The 19932-nt window shown below is 51.6% G+C and overlaps 1 protein-coding gene across 13 annotated transcripts in view; it reads right to left on the minus strand.

Annotated features, from left to right (window-relative positions):
• The window catches only part of LOC143031548 (ELAV-like protein 1), a 486883-nt gene that overhangs the window by 410331 nt on the left and 56620 nt on the right, over nt 1-19932 (minus strand). The window contains exon 1 of one of the 13 annotated variants that reach the window (XM_076195542.1): nt 11653-11671. The exons of the other annotated variants lie outside the window; for them this stretch is intronic. The gene's annotated coding sequence lies outside the window, so the exon portion shown is untranslated. Of the gene's footprint in view, nt 1-11652; nt 11672-19932 lie in introns of those variants that run through there. 13 annotated transcript variants of the gene reach the window in all.

Consider the following 19932-nt stretch of genomic DNA (forward strand, 5'->3'; position numbering starts at 1 on the left):
ATAAGGGATGGGAGAGAGGGGAAAGGGAGATGGGAGAGAGGGGAAAGGGAGATGGGAGAGAGGGGAAAGGGAGATGGGAGAGAGGGGAAAGGGAGATGGGAGAGAGGGGAAAGGGAGATGGGAGAGAGGGGAAAGGGAGATGGGAGAGAGGGGGAAGGGAGATGGGAGAGAGGGGAAAGGGAGATGGGAGAGAGAGGAAAGGGAGATGGGAGAGAGGGGAATGGGTGTGGGAGAGAGGGGAAAAGATGGGAGAGAGGGGAAAGGGAGATGGGTGGGAGGGGAAGGGAGAGAGGGGAAAGGGAGATGGGAGAGAGGGGAAAGGGAGATGGGTGGGAGGGGAAGGGAGAGAGGGAAAGGGAGATGGGAGAGAGGGGAAAGGGAGATGGGAGAGAGGAAAGGGGGTGGGAGAGAGGGGAAAGGGAGATGGGAGAGGGGAAAGGGAGATGGGAGAGAGGGGAAAGGGAGATGGGAGAGAGGGGAAAGGGAGATGGGAGAGAGGGGAAAGGGAGATGGGAGAGAGGGGGAAGGGAGATAGGAGAGAGGGGAAAAGATGGGAGAGGGTAAAGGGGAAAGGGAGATGGGAGAGAGGGGGAAGGGAGATGGGAGAGGGAGAAGGGAGATGGGAGAGAGGGGAAAGGGAGATGGGAGAGAGGGGAAAGGGAGATGGGAGAGAGGGGAAAGGGAGATGGGAGAGAGGGGGAAGGGAGATGGGAGAGAGGGGAGGGAGATGGGAGAGAAGGGAGATGGGAGAGAAGGGGAAGGAGAAGGGAGAGAGGGGAAAGAGGGGAAAGGGAGATGGGGAGAGGGGGAGGGGAGATGGGAGAGAGGGAAAGATGGGAGTGGGTAATGGGGTAAGGGAGATGGGAGAGAGGGGGAAGGGAGATGGGAGAGAGGGGAAAAGATGGAGAGGGTAAAGGGGAAAGGAGATGGGAGAGAGGGGGAAGGGAGATGGGAGGGAGAAGGGAAGAGAGGGGAAAGGAGATGGGAGAGAGGGAAAGGGAGATGGGAGAGTGGGGAAGGGAGATGGAGAGAGGGGGAAGGGGAGATGGGAGAGAGGGGGAAGGGTGATGGGAGGAGGGGGAAGGGTGATGGGTGGAGGGGAAAGGAGATGGAGAGGGGGGGAAAGGGTGAGAGGAAAGGGGATGGGAGGGGAAAGGGGATGGGAGGGGAAAGGGGATGGGAGGGGAAAGGGAGATGGAGAGAGGGGAAAGGGAGATGGGAGAGAGGGGAAAGGGAGATGGGAAGAGAGGGGAAGGGAGATGGGAGAGAGGAAAAGATGGGAGGGTAAAGGGGAGGGAGATGGGAGAGAGGGGGAAGGAGATGGGAGAGGGAGAAGGGAAGGAGAGAGGGGAAAGGGAGAGGGGAGAGAGGGAAGGAGGATGTGGAGAGGGGAAAGGGAGATGGGAGAGAGGGGAAAGGAGATGGGAGGGGGAAGGGAGATGGGAGAGAGGGGGAAAGGAGATGGAGAGGGGAAAAGGGAGATGGGTGGGGAAAGGGAGATGGAAAGGGAGATTGGAGAGAGGGGAAAGGAGATGGGAGAGGGGGAAGGGAGATGGGAGAGAGGGGAAAGATGGGAGAGGGGAAAGGGGAAGGGAGATGGAGAGAGGGGGAAGGGAATGGGATAGAGGGGAAAAGATGGAGAGGGTAAGGGGAAAGGGAAATGGGAGAGAGGGGGAAGGGAGATGGGAGAGGGAGAAGGGAGATGGGAGAGAGGGTTAAGGGAGATGGGAGAGAGGGGAAAGGGAGATGGGAGAGAGGGGGAAGGGAGATGGGAGAGAGGGGGAAGGGAGATGGGAGAGAGGGGGAAGGGAGATGGGAGAGAGGGGAAAGGGAGATGGGAGAGAGGGGAAGGAGATGGGAGAGAGGGGAAAGGGAGAGGGGAAAAGGAGAGAGGGGAAAAGGAGAGAGGGGAAAGGGAGAGGGGAAAGGGAGAGGGGAAAGGGAGAGGGGGAAAGGGAGAGGGGAAAGGGAGAGGGGAAAAGGAGAGAGGGGAAAAGGAGAGAGGGGAAAGGGAGAGGGGAGAGAGGGGAAAGGAGAATAATTTTTGAGAATGATCCAACCAGATCCACTTCCACTACCACAACCACCTCCACTATTGTTCCACCTAAAACAAAGCATTCCATACTAGAAACACGTCCACACAACCACCACAACCGCCTCCACCTCCTCCTTCCCCTCCTCCTCCCTTCTTCCTCCTGCTCTCTACCCCCCTCTTCTTCCTTTCTAATCCCTCCTCTTCCCGTCTTCCCCCTCCTCACTACCTTCCCTCTTCTTCCCTTCCTCTCCCTCCTCCTCCCTTCCTCTCCCTCTTCTTCCCTTCCTCTCCCCTCTTCTTCCCTTCCTCTCCCCTCTTCTTCCCTTCCTCTCCCCTCTTCTTCCCTTCCTCTCCCTCTTCTTCCCAACCTCCCCTCCTCTTCCCCCTGCCTCCTACCTCCCCTCCTCTTCCCTCCCTCCCTCCTCCTGAAATGGAGGTCCTCTCCTCTTCTCTTCGAGCGATGCTTTATTGATACTTGCAACGGTCGTCAGGGAAATGAGGGGCGCATCTCGATGGAAGACTGTGGTTGGGGCTGTGAAAGGCTGTAGATGCTGTGGGTTCTGGATGGGACTGTGGGCTGTGGAAGGCTGTGGCTGGTGCTGCGGCTGGTGTTGTGGAAGGCTGTGGATGGTGCTGTGGACAGCTGTGGATGGTGCTGTGGAGAGCTGTGGATGGGGCTGTGGATGGGACTGTGGGCTGTGGAAGGCTGTGGCTGGTGCTGTGGGTGCTGTGGAGAGCTGTGGATGGGGCTGTGGAAAGCTGTAGATGCTGTGGGTTGTGGATGGGACTGTGGGCTGTGGAAGGCTGTGGCTGGTGCTGCGGCTGGTGTTGTGGAGAGCTGTGGATGGGGCTGTGGAAGGCTGTAGATGGTGCTGTGGGTTGTGAATGGGACTGTGGGCTGTGGAAGGCTGTGGCTGGTGTTGTGGAAGGCTGTAGATGGTGCTGTGGAGAGCTGTGGATGGGGCTGTGGAAGGCTGTGGATGGTGCTGTGGACAGCTGTGGAAGGCTGTAAATGCTGTGGAGGAAGGTTGTGGATGAGAATGTGGGCTGTGGAAGGTGCTGTGGATGAGACTGTGGATGGCGCTGTGAGTTGTGGTTGGGGCTGTGGAAGGCTGTAGATGCTGTGGAGGAAGGCTGTGGATGAGACACTGTGGGCTGTGATGGTGCTGTGGGTTGTGGAAGGCTGTGGATGGTGCTGTGGATGATGCTATGGGCTGTGGTTGGTGCTATGGAAGGCTGTAGATGCTGTGGAGGTAGATTGTGGATGAAACTGCGGACTGTGATGGTGCTGTGGGTTGAGGAAGGCTGTGGCTGGTGTTGTGGGATGTGGAAGGCTGTGGATGGTGATGTTGGATGTGGATGGTGCTGTGGATGATACTGTGGGTTGTGCTGTGGTTGGAGCGGTTATGGATGAAGTGTCTGTAGATAGTTCCGTGGCTGTGGAAGGCTGTAGATGCTGTGGAAGAAGGTTGTGGAGCTGTGGATGAGACTGTAGATGGTGCTATGGATGAAGTCTGTGGGAGTGGGGGGGGCAAGTTGTCCAAGATGCCTTATACCCCCAATCCCCCCTCTGCCCCCCCCATCCTTCCCATCTCGCTACTAATACCTCCCCAAGGGACGACTGACCACCTGGGAGGATATGGGGGGGGAGAAGGGTGGGGAGGGGAGGTGGGAGAGGGGAGAAGGGGAAGAGAGGGGGAGGGAAAGAGAGGGGGAAGAGGGGAAGGAAAGAAGGGGAAGAGAGGGGAAGGAAAGAAGGGGAAAAGGGGAGAGGGGAGATGGGGGAAGAGAGGGGAGAGGGGGGGAGAGGGGAGAAGAGGGGGAGGGGAGAAGGGAGGAGAGGGAAGATGGGGAAGAGGGGAGAATGGGGGAAGAGACGGAAGAAAGGTGGGGAGAGGGGAGAAGGGAGAGGAAAGGGGAAAAGGAAAGAGCGGGGAGGAGGGAAAATTGGGAGAATGGGGAAGGGAAGGAAAAGGGGTAAGGAGATAATTGGGAAGTGGGGAGGGAAAGCGGGGAGAAGGGTACTGGAGGGGAAAGAGGAGAAGAGGAGTGGAGGAGAAAGGGGGAGAGGAGGGGAAAGAGGGAAGGGGGGAAAGAGGGAAGGGGGAAAGGGGGAGAGGAGGTAAAGGGGGAGAGGAGGGGAAGGGGGAGAGGAGGGGAAGGGGGAGAGGGGAAGGGGAGAGAGGAGGGGAAGGGGGGAGAGAAGAGGGGAAGGGGGAGGAGGGGAAGGGGGAGAGAGGAGGGGAAGGGGGGAGAGGAGGGGAAGGGGGGACAGGGGAAACTGGGTGTTGAAGAAGGGGGGACGAGGAAGAAGAGCGGAAAGAAGAGGAAGAGAACGAGGAAGAGAAGAGAGGAAGACAACGTGGACTAGGAGGAGGAGGAGGGGTAGAATGTGTTTAACTATAGAACAGAGGACGAAGTAGACAAAGAAGAAAAATCGCTCCTCCATTCCTAGAATAATGCCGCGCGAGACTGGTCCGTAGGGGTACCTCCGAGGGTCACTAAAGTATCGAGAGAGAGAAAAAAAAAAAAAAAAAAAAAAAAAAAATAATAATAATAATAATAATAAAATAATACAGAAGGGGTTGGGGGGGCTTAAACTTTTTGGCATATTATGCTGCAAGAACGCCAATAATGCTTCCCCCCCCCCATCCGTCCGCCATTTTATTATTATTTTTTTTTCCTGATCATCACCAATATTAATTTCAGGAGAAAAAAATATTTTCCTTTCCGCTTTATGATTACACAGTTCGTAAGTAAATCAACTGTGGTATAGAGCAATGATGGGGGGAGGGGGGGTTATATCCCCCCCATGCACGTGTGTACGTATATCCGAACGTACATGTGCGTATGGCCATGTATGTATATGTACGTATAATGCACGTGTGTACGTGTATTCCAACGTACATGTACGTATGGCCATGTATGTATATGCACCTATAATGCACGCGTGTACGTATATCCGAACGTACATGTGCGTATGGCCGTGTGTGTGTGTGTGTGTGTGTGTGTGCGCGCACATGTGTAACTGCAACCTGGTAACATGTCAACCATGACGTCACTCGGCCCCAAAGGTGACGTCACCACGTCCCCTGTTCCGGGGCAGAGAAGAGAGGAAAAGGGAGAGGAGAGGGAGGAGGAGAGGAGGAAGGAAGAGGGAGAGGAGGAGAGGAGGAAGAGGGAGAGGAGAGAGGAAGAGGAGGGAGTAGAGGAAAAGGAGATGAAGAGGGAAACGAAAAGAGATGGAGAGAGAGGAGGGAGAGGAAGAGGAAGGAGAAAGAGAAGAGGAAGAGGGAGAAGAGGAAGAGAAGGAAAATGAAGAGGAAGGAAACGAGGCAAAGGATGAGGGAGATGAATAGGATGAGGGAGGAGAAGGAGGGAAAGGAGGAGGAGGAGGGAAGGGAGGAGGCAGATGGGGGAGGATGGAGGAGCGGGAGGAAGAGGCAGACGATATGATGATGACGACGATAGGGAGACTAGGGGAGAGGGAAGGAAGATAAGGAGGATAAAGAGGATAACAAGGATTATAAGGAGGAGGAGGAGGAGGAGGAGGGGAATAAGGCAATGGAGAAAGTGGTAAAAAGGCAAAGGGGGGAGGAATGGAAGAGGGGAAGGGGAGGAGGAAGAGGAGAGGAAGAGGAGGGGAAGGGGAGGAGGAAGAGGAGGGGAAGAGGAGGGGAAAGGGAGGAGGAAGAGGAGGGGAAGGGGAGGAGGAAGGTGAAGGGAAGGGGAGGAGGAAGGGGAGGGGGAATGGAAGAGAGGAATTTGAGGGGAAGGTGAGGAGGAAGAGGAGGAGTGGACTGGGAGAGTAGGGAGAGGATGAGGACAAGGAGAAGAGGGAGAGGAGGAGAAGAGGGACAAAAGCGAGAGGAGGAAGATGAGGAAGAAGAGGGAGAAGAGTGAAAGGAGGACGCGGAGGGACAGAATGAGGAAGAGGAGAAGAGGGAGAAAAAGGAAGCGGAGGGAGAGGAAGAGGGGAAGAGGAAGAGGAGGGAAAGGAGGAAGAGGAAGAAGAGAATGAGGACGAGAAGAGCGAGAAAAGGAAGCGGAGAAAGAGGAAGAGGACGAAGAGGAGGAAGAAGAGTGAGAGAAGGGAGAGGAGGAAGAAGAGTGAGAGAAGGGAGAGGAGGAAGAAGAGTGAGAGAAGGAAGCGGAGGGAGATGAGTGAGAGGAGGAAGAGGAAGGAGTGAGAGGAGGAAGGAGAGGAGGGAGTGAGAGGAAGGAGAGGAGGACGAGGAAAAGAAGAATGAGAGGAGGAAGAGTGTGAGGAAGAAGAGGAGGGACAGGAAGAAGACGAGAAGTGGGAGAAGAGGGAGAGGAGGGAGAGGAAGAGGAGGGAGAGGAATAGGAGGGAGAGGAATAGGAGGGAGAGGAAGAGGAGTGAGAGGAGGAGTGAGAGGAAGAGGAGTGAGAGGAGGAGTGAGAGGAGGAGTGAGAGGAGGAGGAGCTGCCAGCATCAAATACCAAGTTGAAGAACTTGCAGCCCCTCAAGGACCTTTGATGGAAAGTCCTCCACCAACTCCTGCAGGAGGAGGAGGAGGAGGAGGAAGAGAACGAAGAGGAATGGAGGAGGAAGAGAACGAAGAGGAAAGGAGGAAGAGAACGAAGAGGAATGGAGGAAGAGAACGAAGAGGAATGGAGGAAGAGAACGAAGAGGAATGGAGGAAGAGAACGAAGAGGAAAGGAGGAGGAAGAGAACGAGGAGAAAAGAACGAAGAGGAATGGAGGAAGAGAACGAAGAGGAATGGAGGAGGAGGAGAACGAAGAGGAATGGAGGAGGAAGAGAACGAAGAGGAATGGAGGAGGAGGAGAACGAAGAGGAATGGAGGAGGAAGAGAACGAGGAAGAGAAAGGGAGGAGAAAAGTAGGAAAGTAGGAGGAAGAGAACGAGGAGGAAAGGAGGAGGAAAGTAGGAGGAAGAGAACGAGGAGGATAGTAGGAGGAAGAGGACGAAGAAGAAAGGAGGAGGAAGAGAACAAAGAGGAAAGGAGGAAGAAAACGAAGAGGAAAGGAGGAGGAAGAAGAGAACGAGGAGGAGAAGGGGGCGGAAGGAGAACTAGGAGGGGGAGTAGATGATTGGAGGGAGGAGAACGAGGAGAAAAAGAGGAGGGAGAGAACGAAGAGGAGGGGAGGAAAGGAGGAGGACGAGTAGTATATGAACGGGGGGGGGGAGGAGAACGACGAGAAAAGGAAGAAAACGAGGAGGGGGAGTAGGTGGGGGGAGGAGAACAAGGAGACGGGAAGAGAATAAGGAGATCGAGGAAGAGAGCGAGGAGGAGGAGGACGAGGAAAGGTAAAGGAGAGTAGAAGAATGGAGGGAGGAGGGGGAGAGAAGAAAGAGCGAGAGGAGACACACAGGAAAAGAGCGAGCGAGAATAAGAGATGGAGAACAATTGGTATCCTATTAAATTGGACTAGTAATTGGTTGAACGATCGAAAATAGAGTTAATTGCAAAACTTCTTGATGGAAAAAAAAAAATGTTACGAGTGGAGTTCCTCAGGGTTCCGTTCTTGGGCCACTTCTATTCATAGCATAAATGATATAGACAACGGACTAAAATATAGTCTCCAAATTTGCTGATGATATAAAACTGTGCGGAATGGCAAATGATCACTTAAACCAATTAGATATTCAAGAAGATTTAGATAAATTACAGCAATGGTCTGAAAAGTGGCTGATGAAATTTAACACATGTAAATGCAAGGTTAGGCACAAGGTAAATATAACAATAAGTACGTTTACAAGTTATTTGGAAATTCGTTAACAAAACTGGATAGTGAAAAGGATCTCGGCGTAATTATCAGTAACGATCTCGAATCATCTAAGCAGTGTATTTCAGCCTCTGAGAAAGCAAATGAGATTCTAGGACTGATTGCGCGATCTTTTGACATCAAAAGTCCATCTTTCATTAACAAGCTATAAATCGTTAGTTCGTTCACATTTAGAATATGCTGTTTCCGTATGGTCACTGAATCTCATTATAGACATTAACAGTTTGGGAAAGGTTGGCCACAAAACCAAATATAAACAATAAATCATACGAAAATCGACTAAAACATGATTCCGTTTTCCCTAAAACAGCGTAGACTCAGAGCTGATTTAATACAGGTCTTTAAGATTCTAAAGGGAATTGACAACATCGAAAGTGAAAATTTTCACACTGAATGAGAATCCGACAAGAAATAATGGTCTCAAAATGTCCGGAAATAGATTTAATTTGGAAGTCAATACAAACAACTTCGCCAACCGTATAGTTAATGAATGGAATAAACTTCCTGCAGAGGCAGTGCAATGTAGTTCAGTTCGAAGCTTTAAGATTAGTTTGGATAAACACCTAAGCAAGATGCTGTAATGCCTGCCATTTATTTCATATTGTTTGTTTGTTTGTTATTGTTTATTATTTGTTTGATTTTCATTTATTATTAGTTATATGTCAATTTATCAGTTACCTGTTTGTTTACTATTTAACTTCATTTATTTACTTATTATTTACATTATTATTTTATATATATATATATATATATATATATATATATATATTATATATATGCAAAGTAGACCACTTGGAAAAAAAGAAACTAACGAAGGAGAGTGCTTTCGTATATTACATCTTCAGCACTTGTTGCACTGAAGATGTAATATACGAAAGCGCTCTGCTTCGTTAGTTTCTTTTTCCAAGTGGTCTACTTTGCATAAGTGAACACACGTACCCGTGTTCTTATTAGCATATATATATATATATATATATATTACAAAGGATTACAAAGGCGGAGCATGCCGACAGGAGACCTTTTGATCCATATCTAGGTCGGATGCGAAAAAAAGAAATCATATTAATAATAAAATAATAAATAAAAACTATGATAATGTAAATAACAAATAAAATACATAAATAAATGCATAGGTATAGTTGAATAATAAACAAACAGGTAAATAATAAATAATAATAAATTGACATATAACTAATTATAAATAAAAATCAGACAGAGAAATGATAACAAAACAAAAACAAATAATATAAGATAAATTATAATCATTACAGCATCTTACTTAGGTATTTATCTAAATGATTCTTAAAGCTTTGAACTGAACTACATTGCACTACCTGTGCAGCAAGTTTATTCCATTCATTAACTACACGGTTGGCAAAGTTGTTTTTACCTACTTCCAAATTGAATCTATTTCCGGAGAGTTTAAGACCATTGTTTCTTGTCTGATTCTCATTCAATGTAAAAATTTTGTCACTTTTGATGTTGTCAATTCCCTTTAGAATTTTAAAGACCTGTATCAAGTCACCTCTGAGTCTACGCTTTTTTAGGGAAAACAGATTCATATGTTTTAGTCGATTTTCGTATGATTTATTTTTGATATTTGGAATCAGTTTTGTGGCTCGCCGTTGTACTCTTTCCAATCTGTCAATGTCTTTAATGAGATTCGGTGACCATACGGAAACAGCATATTCCAAGTGTGGACGAACTAACGATTTATATAGCTTGTTAATGAGTGATGGACTTTTGAAATCAAAAGATCGCGCAATCAGTCCTAGAATCTTATTTGCTTTCTCAGAGGCTGAAATACACTGCTTGGATGATTTGAGGTCGTTACTGATAATTACGCCGAGATCTTTTTCACTATCCACTTTTGTTATGGACCAAAAGGTCTCCTGTCGGCATACTCCTTTGTAATCCTTTGTAGAAAAGAGAAGACAGAAGGGGGAGAGAGAGAAGAGAGAGTGAGCGTGAGAGGGGAGAGAATTAGAGAGACAGAGAAGAGAGAGGGAGAGAATTAGAGAGACAGAAGAGAGAGGGAGATTTACATGTCCCCCGGGCTCATGGCCTGTTCCACCCCATCTCCCCCTCTCTCCCCCCGGTCTCTCCCCTCCCCGGTCCCCCCCTCCCCCACTGTCTCCCTCCGGTCTCCTTCCTCGACCCCCTGTCTCCCCCTTCCTCCTGGTCTCCCCTCTCTCCCTTCCCCCTGGTCTCTTCCCTCGCCCCCCCCGTCTCCCCTCTCCCCCTCCCGTATCAGTAAGATGCCGCGTCCGTCGCTTAAGCTGGCAACTTTCTTTCCAAGTTGGAACCACCTCTCTCGCACAGAGCCATCTGAGTCCGTCGCCAGCTGGCTGGCGACGTGGGGCGGGGCTCTTCACCATCTAGATTCGTTAATAGCCACACCATCTGTCGCCGGAGCGTACAAATGTCACCATCTGAATTTCTGATACCGAGCGTGCGTGCCATCTGAGCTCTGGCAGATGGATACCGACGCACCAGCTGCAGTTCCATCTGAAACGAGCCCCATCTGGCCCTGCCTTCCATTTACCAGCTGTTAATATCGCCGGGGAGCAGATGGCTTGTTTTACCAACTGTCCAGTTTACCATCTGTAACCATCTGCCTGGTTACCCAGGCTTAACCATCTAGTGAGAATGTTCCGTCACATACCTCTGACGCATGTCGTGACGTCACCAATGACGTCACTAAAATGACGTCACCAACAATTATGCCATTTTTGCCACAAAATAACCGATAACAACAGAATCCGAGCCCTCATGCCCTCCGGCAACGATCCTTTATAGGAAGATCAAATGTAGAGGAAGAGGAGGAGGAAGAAGTGGAAGAAGGAGGAGGAAGAGGAGGAAGACCAGGAGGATGCGGGGAAGAAGAGGACGATCAGGAGATAAAGAAGTGGAAGAGGAGGAAGAGGAGAAAGAGGAAGAGCAGGAGGGAGTGGAAGAGTTAGAGCAGGAGGAAGAGGAAGAGGAAGAGGAAGTGGAAGAGGAGGAAGTGGAAGGGGAAGGAGGAGTGGGAGAGATTCTTCATAATGCTCATCATGGGCGGGAACGTGTGGGGGGAGGAGGGGAGAGGAGGGAGAGGGGAGAGGGGAGAGGAGGGAGAGGGGAGAGGAGGGAGAGGAGGGAGAGAGAAACCTGGCCACGCCCCCTGGGCTTCATGTCGCCAGGCAATTTTATTCAACAGAGAGAGGAAAAATTAAGAGAAGCGATGCGGGGAGAGTGTGTGGGAGAGAGAGGGAAAGAGATAGAGAGGGGAGAGAGAGGGAGTGAGAGACAGAAGAGGAGAGAGGGAGAGAGTGGGGGTGAAAGACAGAAAGGGAGAGAGATAGAGGGAACAGGGAAAGAGGAGAGGGAAAGAGAGAGGGGAAAGGGAAAGAGGGGAAAGGGAAAGAGAGGGGAGGGGGAAAGAGAGGGGAGAGGGAAAGAGAGGGGAGAGGGAAAGAGAGGGGAGAGGGAAAGAGGGGAGAGGGAAAGGGGAGAGGGAAAGAGGGGAGAGGGAAAGGGGAGAGGGAAAGAGGGGAGAGGGAAAGAGAGAGGGGAGGGGGAAAGAGAGGGGAGCGGGAAAGAGAGAGGGGAGGGGGAAAGAGAAGAGAGAGGGGAAAGAGAAGAGAGAGGGGAGAGGGAAAAAGAGAGGGGAGAGGGAAAAAGAGAGGGGAGAGGGAAAGAGAGGAGAGAGGAGAGAGAGGGGAGGAGAGTGAGAGGGAAAGAGGGGAGAGAGTGAAGTGGGAGAATTGAGGATAGAGGGAATGGGAGGGAGAGGGGAGGGGGGAACATGCACTCCCACGATGACGTCACCAATCCTATCCAACTGGCCTGCCAACACCACATACCTTCGAATCTGATCCGAAACGTAGTATAGCCTCAGTCCGTCCCTCCTCAGACTCACCTGCGAAAAAAAAAAATAATAAATTAATAAATAAATACATATACAAATGGGTTTTCCCCCCTTACAAGGGAGGAAGCCAAAAATAAAATAATAATAAAAATAGATAAAATATTATAAATAAAATACAAAATAAATAAAATAATAATAGTATATATTTCCATAAAAAATAAACGAAAAAAAAAAAAACACTCCCACCCATTCCACCACCAACATACTCCACTCCTATCCACCCCCTCCCTCTTATCTTGGCTCCTCCTGGATGACGGGTTATCCCTGCATCCAGCCCACTGCCCCGGGTCGGGAGCAGTGCAGCGAGACACAGCACATCCACAACAAAGCCGCTTCAACATCCACAGTGACCAACCCACATGTTATACCAGAAGCAGATTCTGATTGGAGGAAGACTGGGAGAGGCTCCGGCCAATCATCTTGCAGGATCAGCTCCGTTCAACATAGCGGAGGAGGAAGAGGAGGAAGAGGAGGAGGAGCAGGGGGAAAAGGAGGAAGCAGAGGAGGAAGATGAGTACGAATATGAAAAAGAAGAGGAAGATGAAAAGGAAGAGGAAGAGGAAAATGAGGAAGAGGAATAGGAAGAGGACAATGAGGAAGAGGACAATGAGGAAGAGGAATAGGAAGAGGACAATGAGGAAGAGGAGGAAGAGGAAAATGAGGAAGAGAAGGGGGAAGAGGAGGAACCGGAGGAAAATGAGGAGGAAGAACAGGAAGAGAAAAAGGAGGACGAGGAGGTAGAGGAAGAAGAGGAGGAAAAGGAGAAAGAGGAAAAGGAGGAAGAGGAAAAGGAGGAAGAGGAAGATGAATAGGAGGAAGAGGAGATTCCCTCCCTTCCATAAACAGAGAATACGTAGCGAATTAAGAACCAGAGAGAGAGAGAGAGAGAGAGAGAGAGAGAGAGAGAGAGAGAGAGGGGGGGGGGTCGAGGTGCAGTGACGTCACAGGGGGGCCAGCCAGCTTGACTCCGGAATGACGTCATTCCGTCACCGTGACGTCATCGCTGCGGTGGGCCCCGCCCCAAACCGCTGCCGCTGTTCCATCCGCGGGGAGGTACCGCCATTTGTAATAGCAGGAAATGGGGATGAGGAGGAGGAAGAAGGGGGACGAGGAGGAGGAAATGGGGGAGGATGGGGATGAGGAGGAAGAATGAGTGGATGGGGAGGAGGAAGAGGAGGAAGGGGAGGAAGAGGAAGATGGGGAGGAAGAGGTGGAAGAAGGGGAGGATGGGGGAGGAAGAATAGGAGGTTGGAGAGGAGAAAGAGGAGGAGGAGGAAATGGGGACGAGGAAGAGGAAGGGGGAAGAAGGGGAGGATGGGAAGGAAGAGGAGGTTGAGGAGGAGAAAGAGGGGAGGAAATGGGGGACGACGAGGAAGAGGAAGTGGAAGAATGGGAGGACTGGGGAGGAAGAGGAGGAAGAGAGGAGGAAATGGTGGACGAGGAAGAAGGAGGAAGTGGAAGAAGGAGGAGGAAGTGGAAGAAGTGGAGGATGGGGGAGGAAGAATAGGAATATGGGGAGGAGGAGAAGGAGGAGGAGGAAGAGGGAGGAAGAATAGGAGGTTGGGGAGGAGAAAGGAGGAAATGGGGACGACGAGGAAGAGGAGGTGGAAGGGGAGGATGGGGAATAGAGGAGGAAGGAGGAGGAAGGGGGGAGGAAATGGGGGAGGAGGAGGAAATGGGGGAGGAGGAAGTGGAGGAAGGGAAGGATGAGGAGGAAGAACAGGAGATTGGGGAGGAGAAAGGGGAAGGGAGGAAGAGGAGGTGGAAGAAGATGAGGATGGGGAGGAAGAATAGGAAGATAGGGAAGAGAAAGAGGAGGAGGAGGAGAGGAGGAAAAGAAGAGAAGAGGAGAGGAGAAGAGGAGGAGAAAAGGAGAAGAGGAGGAGAAGAGGAGGGGAAGAGAAGAGGAGGAGGAGAGGAGGTGGTGGTGAAGGATGAAAAGGAGGAGGAAGAGGAGGAGAAAAGCACTGTAATTGTAGTATTATGCAAAATAGCCGGACAAACCAAACTGGCCCACCTCCTTCCTTCCTCCCATCCTTGTGTTCTACTGTACGACCCCCGGACAGAGGAACCTGCCACCCCACCCACCCCTACACACACTCCTTGTTACCTTTCGTTGTTGCAACTTATTGGAAGCTCACTGCCCGAGTGAGTGAGGGGTTAGGGCGAGAAGAAGGATGGGAGAGGGAGGGAGAGAGAGAGAGAGGAAGGAAGGGGGAAAGGAGAGAGAGAAAGGGTGGGAGGGAGAGAGGAAGGGAAGGAGAGGGAGAAAGAGAGGAAGAGAGGGAGGGAGGGAGGGAGGGGAGACAGAGAGAGAGAGAGAGAAAGGGTGGGAGGGAGAGAGGAAGGGAAGGAGAGGGAGAGAGGGAGAGAGGAAGAGAGAGAGAGAGAGAGAGGGAAGGAGGGGGAGAGAGGAAGGGAGGGAAAGAGAGGGAGAGAAAGGGAGGGGGAGGGAGAGAGAGGAAGGAAGGGAAAAAGGGGGAGAGAGAGGAAGGGAGGGGAAGGGAGAGAGAGAGCGCCAAAAAGTTGGGTTAGTATCTGAAAGGGGAGAGAGAGGGAGAGAGAGAAAAAGTGATCAAAACAAGGCTGCGCGGCTCTGGTCCGTAGGGGTTCCATTATTACATCCTGAAGGTATCGACTGCGTAAAACTTGTGCAAGTCAATACCCCGTTACGTAAGTACGTGTGTGTGTGTGTGTGTGTGTGTGTGTGTGTGTGTGTGTGTGTGTGAGATTCAGTCTTTGGATCACGTGTTGGACTCGTGATCGACAGCTATTTCCCTTCCGGAAGAGCTCGTATATACGACCGATCTATGGGTAATGCTGTGACCTTACACACACACACACAACATCCTTTCCTCCTCTTCCATCCTTTCCTCCTCTTCCATCCTGTCCTCCTCTTCCATCCTCCTCTCCCATCCTGTCCTCATTGTCTCCCATACTATCCTCCTCCTCACCCTCTCCCTTTTCTTCCTCTTCCATCCTGTCCTCTTCATCCTCCTCTTCCTTTTCCTACTCCTCTCCCTTTTCTTCCTCTCCCATCCTGTCCTCATTGTCTCGCATCCAATCCTCCTCCTCCTCCTCTCCCATCCTGTCCTCACTGTCTCGCATCCAATCCTCCTCCTCCTCCTCCGCCTCTCCCTTTTCTTCCTCTTCCATCATGTCCTCCTCATCCTCTCCCTTTTCCTCTTCTCCCTCTCCCTCTCCCTCTTCTTCCTCTTCCTCTCCCTTTTCCTCCTCCCCTCCCTTTTCCTCCTCCTCCTCTCCCATCCTATCCTCCTCCTCTCCCATTCTGTCCTCCTCTTCCTCTTCTACCAGAGATGCAAGTTGGAGCTCCATTCAATTATACGCTGGCAATATATTACACTTACAGTCCCCCATCTCCCATGCCGCCCCCCGCTCCATCCCCCCCTCAAGCCCTTCCGGACCCTGAGGCCTTTCCCCCATCCCCTCCCCCACACTCGGGAACCTCCCCCAATCCCACTCCTCTCTTTCAACACTCGCAGAAATCCCACACTCCTCCGACAATCCCACAAATCCCTCCCACTATTTTCTAATACTCAAATCCCACTCCCTCCTCTACCAGAAATCCCGCATTCCCACAAATCCCTCTTTCAACACTCACAGAAATCCCACTCCTCCAAGACTCCCACAATATAACACAAATAAATCCCACTCCTCTTTCATCACTCACAGAAATCCCACACTCCCACGAATCCCTCTCTTCTGACAATCACATAAATCCCACACTCCCTTCTAACACTCGCAGAAACCCCTCTCTATCTTCTATCAATCAAATCCCACACTCCCTTCTAACAGAGTTCCCACTCCAAAACTCCCACAAATCCCTCCATCAGATATCCCACACATCTCCAACACTCTCACAAATCCCTCTCTTCTAACACTCGCATAAATCCCACACTCCTCCAATGCTCCCACAAATCCCTCCCTCTTTCCCCCACACACAAATCCCACTTCACCATCAGGTCTCCCACTCCTCCAACACTCCCACTCCTATCACTCGCAGAAATCCCACTCCCTCCTCTACTAGAAGTTCCACACCTCTTCTAACACTACAAATCCCACTCTTCCAACACTCCCACAAATCCCTACCTCCTTCCCACACTCCAACACTCGCAGAATTCCCACACTCCTCCAACACTCCCTTCTAACACTCACAGAATTCCGACATTCCTCCAATACTCCCACAAAGACCTCCCTCCTTCCCCCACCACAAATCCCACACTCCAACACTCACAGAAATACTACTCCCTCCACCACTCCCACAAATCCTTCCCTCCCTCCACCACCAACAAAAATCCCACACTCCTACACGCCTCCACCAGGGGAACAGAGAGAATGAGAGCAAGAGAGAGAGCGAGAAAGGGGAACGAGAAGGATGAGAGAGGGAGAGGGAGAGAGAGAGAGAAGGGTAACGAGGAAGAACGAGGGAGAACAAGAGAGAACGAGTTAGAACGAGAGAGAGAGAGAGAGAGAGAGAGAGAGAGAGAGAGAGAGAGAGAGAAGGGGAACGAGAGAGGATGTGAAGAACAAGATAGAATAAGTTAAAATGAGAGAGAGATCAAGGAGAGAACAAGGAGAGAGAGAGAGAGGGAGAGAGAGAGAGAGAGAGAGAGAGAGAGAGAGAGAGAGAGAGAGAGAGAGAGAGAGAGAGAGAGAGAGAGAGAGAGAGAGGGGCGCAGGAGCCTCATCATCCAATACCGGACTGGTCTCCCCCCCTTCCCCCCTCCCGGCGCTGAGAGGACAGTGCCGCACTGTACAGCTGACAGTGCGGCCTCCTGTGTGAACGCTGTCCATATAGACCGGGACCCTAAACTCCCAAGTAATTTTCTTCCGGGTGCCGTCAGGCGATTTTATTAAGCTCAAGGCACTCTCTCCCCCATTATGGAACTGCCTAGTGTAGGCCTTATGGTCTCTTGCAGTCTCCTTTGTTATGTAGGGGGAGAAAGGAGAGGGAGGGAGATGAGGAAGGAGGGAGGGAAGGAGGGAAGGCGGAAAGGAGGTAAGGAGGGGAGACAAGACGAAAGGGATAAATAAGGGAAGAAGAACGTAAAAGAAGAGGAAGGGAAGAAGGGAAGAGGGAGTGAAGAGGAAGGGGAGACTAAGGGGAGGAAGGGAAGAGGAAGGGGAGAGGCAGGGAAGCGGAAGAGAAGAGGAAGGGGAGAGGGAGTGAAGAGGAAGGGAAGAGGAAGGGAAGAAGAAGGGGAGAGGAAGAGGAAGGGAAGGGGAGATGAAAGGGAAGGGGAAGGGGAGATGAAAGGGAAGGGGAAGGGGAGATGAAAGAGAAGGGGAAGGGGAGAGGAAGGGAAGAGGAAGGGGAGATGAAGGGAAGGGGAGGGGAAGGGAAGGGGAGGGGAAGGGGAGGGGAAGGGGAGAGGAAGGGAAGGTGAGAGGTAGGGAAGGGGAGAGGAAGAGAAGAGGAGAGGAGAGGAAGGGGAGAGGAAGGGAAGGGAAGAAGGGGAGAAGAAGGGAAGGGGAGAGGAAGGGGAAGGGAAGGGGAGAGGAATGGGAGAGGAAGGGAAGGGGCAAAGTGATTTAAGGAAGAGGAGAGTTATGGAAGCAACGAGGAGGCAGAAAGGGGAAGAGGAAGGGAAGGGGAAGAGGAAGGGAAGAGGAAAGGGAAGAGGAAAGGGGAAAGGAGAGGGGATAGGAATTGGAGAGGAAAGGGGAGAGGAGAGGAAAGAAGAGGAAAAGGAAGAGGCAAGGAAGGAGAAGGGAAAGGAGAGGAAGGAGAAGGAAAAGGAGAGGAAGGGGAAGGAAAAGGAGAGGAAGAGGAAGGAAAAGGAGAGGAAGCGAAGGGAGAGGAGGGGAAGGGGAGAGGAGAAATTGGGGGAGAGGAAAAGGAAAGGGAGAGGACAAAAAGGAGAGGAATGGGGAGAAGGTAAACTGGGAAGAAATTGGGGAGAAAATCTAAAAGAGGGGCGAAACGTGGCCGCGGGGTGTTTGTGGGGGGATGGGGGAGAGGGGGGAATTGGGGGAAAAACAGGAGAGCAGCCTCCCCTCTCCCCCACCACCAGACAAGAAAATAAAATAAAAGGGACGGGGGTGGGGGGAAGGGAGGAATGGGGGGGAGTAGTTGGGCAATATCCAACCACAAAAGACTTGATGCTGGGGGGGGAGGGGGAAGGGGGAAGGAGAAGGATGATGAAAGAGGAAGAGAAGATGGGGAAGGAGGAAGGAAAGAAGAGGAAGAAATGAGGGGATGTAAGATCAGAGGGGAGAATTTGAAGAAAGGGGAAAAGAGGGGAAGCGAGGGGGAAAAGAAGAGGGGAAGGAAAGAGAAGGAGTGGAGGGTGGAAGAAGGGGAATGAGGGGAAGGATAAAGAGGGGATGGGGAATGAGGGGAAAGATAAAGAGGGAAAGGAGAAAGAGGGGAAGGGGAAAGAGTGGAAGGGGAATGAGGGGAAGGGGAAAGAGGGGAAGGGGAAAGAGGGGAAGGGGAAAGGGGAAAGAGGGGAAAGGGGAAGGGGAAGGGAAAGAGGGGAAGGGGAAAGGGGGAAAAGGGGAAAGGGGAAAGAGGGGAAGGGAAAGAGGGGAAGGGGAATGAGGGGAAGGGGAAAGAGGAGAAAGAGGGGAAGGGGAAAGAGGAGAAAGGATGAGGGGAAGGGGAAAGAGGAGAAAGAGGGGAAGGATAAAGAGGGGATGGGGAATGAGGGGAAAATAAAGAGGGAAAGGGGAAAGAGGGGAAGGGGAAAGAGGGGAAGGGGAATGAGAAAGAATAAGGAGGAAGGGAAGGGAGAGGGGAATTAGGGAAAGGAAGAGGAGGGGAATTAGGGAAAGGAAGAGAAGGGAGGAAGGGAAAGGGGGAGGGGATGTTGACGAGGGGAAAGGTAGGAGGGGAAGGCGAAGGGGAAAAGGGAAGGAAGAGGAGGGGAAGAGGGGAAAAGGGGAATAAAGAGGTGGGAAAGTGGGAGGGAAAGTTGAGGAGAAAGGGGAAGGAAGAGGGGAAAGAAAGGAGGGGGAGAGGGAAAATGGGAATGAGGAAGAAGAGGAAGAGGGGAAAGGGGAAGGGGAGGGGAGGAGGAGGGGAAAGGGAGGAGGGGGAAGAGGGAAAAGGAGAATGAGGAAGAGGAGGGGAAAGAGGGGAAAAGGGAAACGAGGAAGACGAGAAGGGAAAAGGGGAATAAGGAAGAGGAGAGGGAAGAGGAGGGGGAAGAGGGAAAAGGGGAACGAGGAAGAAGAGGAGGAGGAGGAAGATGAGGAGGAGGAGGAGGCAATCCCACGTTGTCAGATCTCCTTTGGATGAAAATGGCTCTAACCGACATCTCCCCGCCCCCATCCGGGAATCGAGTGCCAGCCCCTCGGGGCGGCACCACCACCACCTCTGGGTTGAGGAGGACAAAAAGTGTGTTTACAATTGAAGGACCCTGAAGGGACACAAGGCGGAGAAATGACGGCGCGTCGAAAATGGAGGAGGAAGAGGGAGGAGGAGGAAGAGGAGGAGGAGGAAGGGAGGAAGAGGGGAGATAAGGAACATGAGGAAGAAGAAGAGAGGAGGGGAGGTAGGGAAGGAAGGGAAGAAGAGGGGAGGTATGGAACATGAGGAAAAGAAGGGGAAGAGGAGAGGAGAAAAAGAGGGGAGGTAAGGATTAGAAGGATGGGTGGGGGGGGAGAGGTTATGCCACGAAGGGGGAGAACTTGAAGGGAAGTGAGGAATGGGGAGACGAAGGGAGATGAGGGGAGACGAAGGGAGATAAGGGGAGATGAGGGGAAGGGAGGGGAAGAGGAGAGGGAGAGGAAAGGAGAGGTAGAGTGTGAGGAAGGCCAGGGAGAGGAAGAGAAGGAAGGGAGGAGGAAGATGAAGAAAGAAGAGGAAGGGAAGAGGGAAAGAGAGGAGGGGAAGAGAGGGTACACGAGGTGGGAAACAAGAAGAAAGGAGAGTGGGAGGAAGAGGGGAAGTATGGGGAGGGGGAGGGGGAGGAGGATGGGAAGGAAGAGGAAGGGAAAGAGGAGGAGGAGGATGGGAAGGAAGGAGGAGGAGGATGGGAAGGAAGGAGGAGGAGGATGGGAAGGAAGAGGAGGAAGGGAAAGAGGAGGAAGAGGAGGAAGGGTAGTATGAGGAGGAAGGGAAGGATGAGGAGGAAGGGAAGGATGAGGAGGATGGGAAGGAAGAGGAGGATGGGAAGGAAGAGGAAGGGAAAGAGGAGGAAGAAGAGGATGGGAAGGAAGAGGAGGATGGAAAGGAAGAGGGGGATGG

Source organism: Oratosquilla oratoria, chromosome 12, assembly GCF_046742065.1.
Source record: "Oratosquilla oratoria isolate Oo_2021 chromosome 12, ASM4674206v1, whole genome shotgun sequence".
In the NCBI taxonomy this organism is placed as follows: Eukaryota; Metazoa; Arthropoda; class Malacostraca; order Stomatopoda; family Squillidae; genus Oratosquilla; species Oratosquilla oratoria.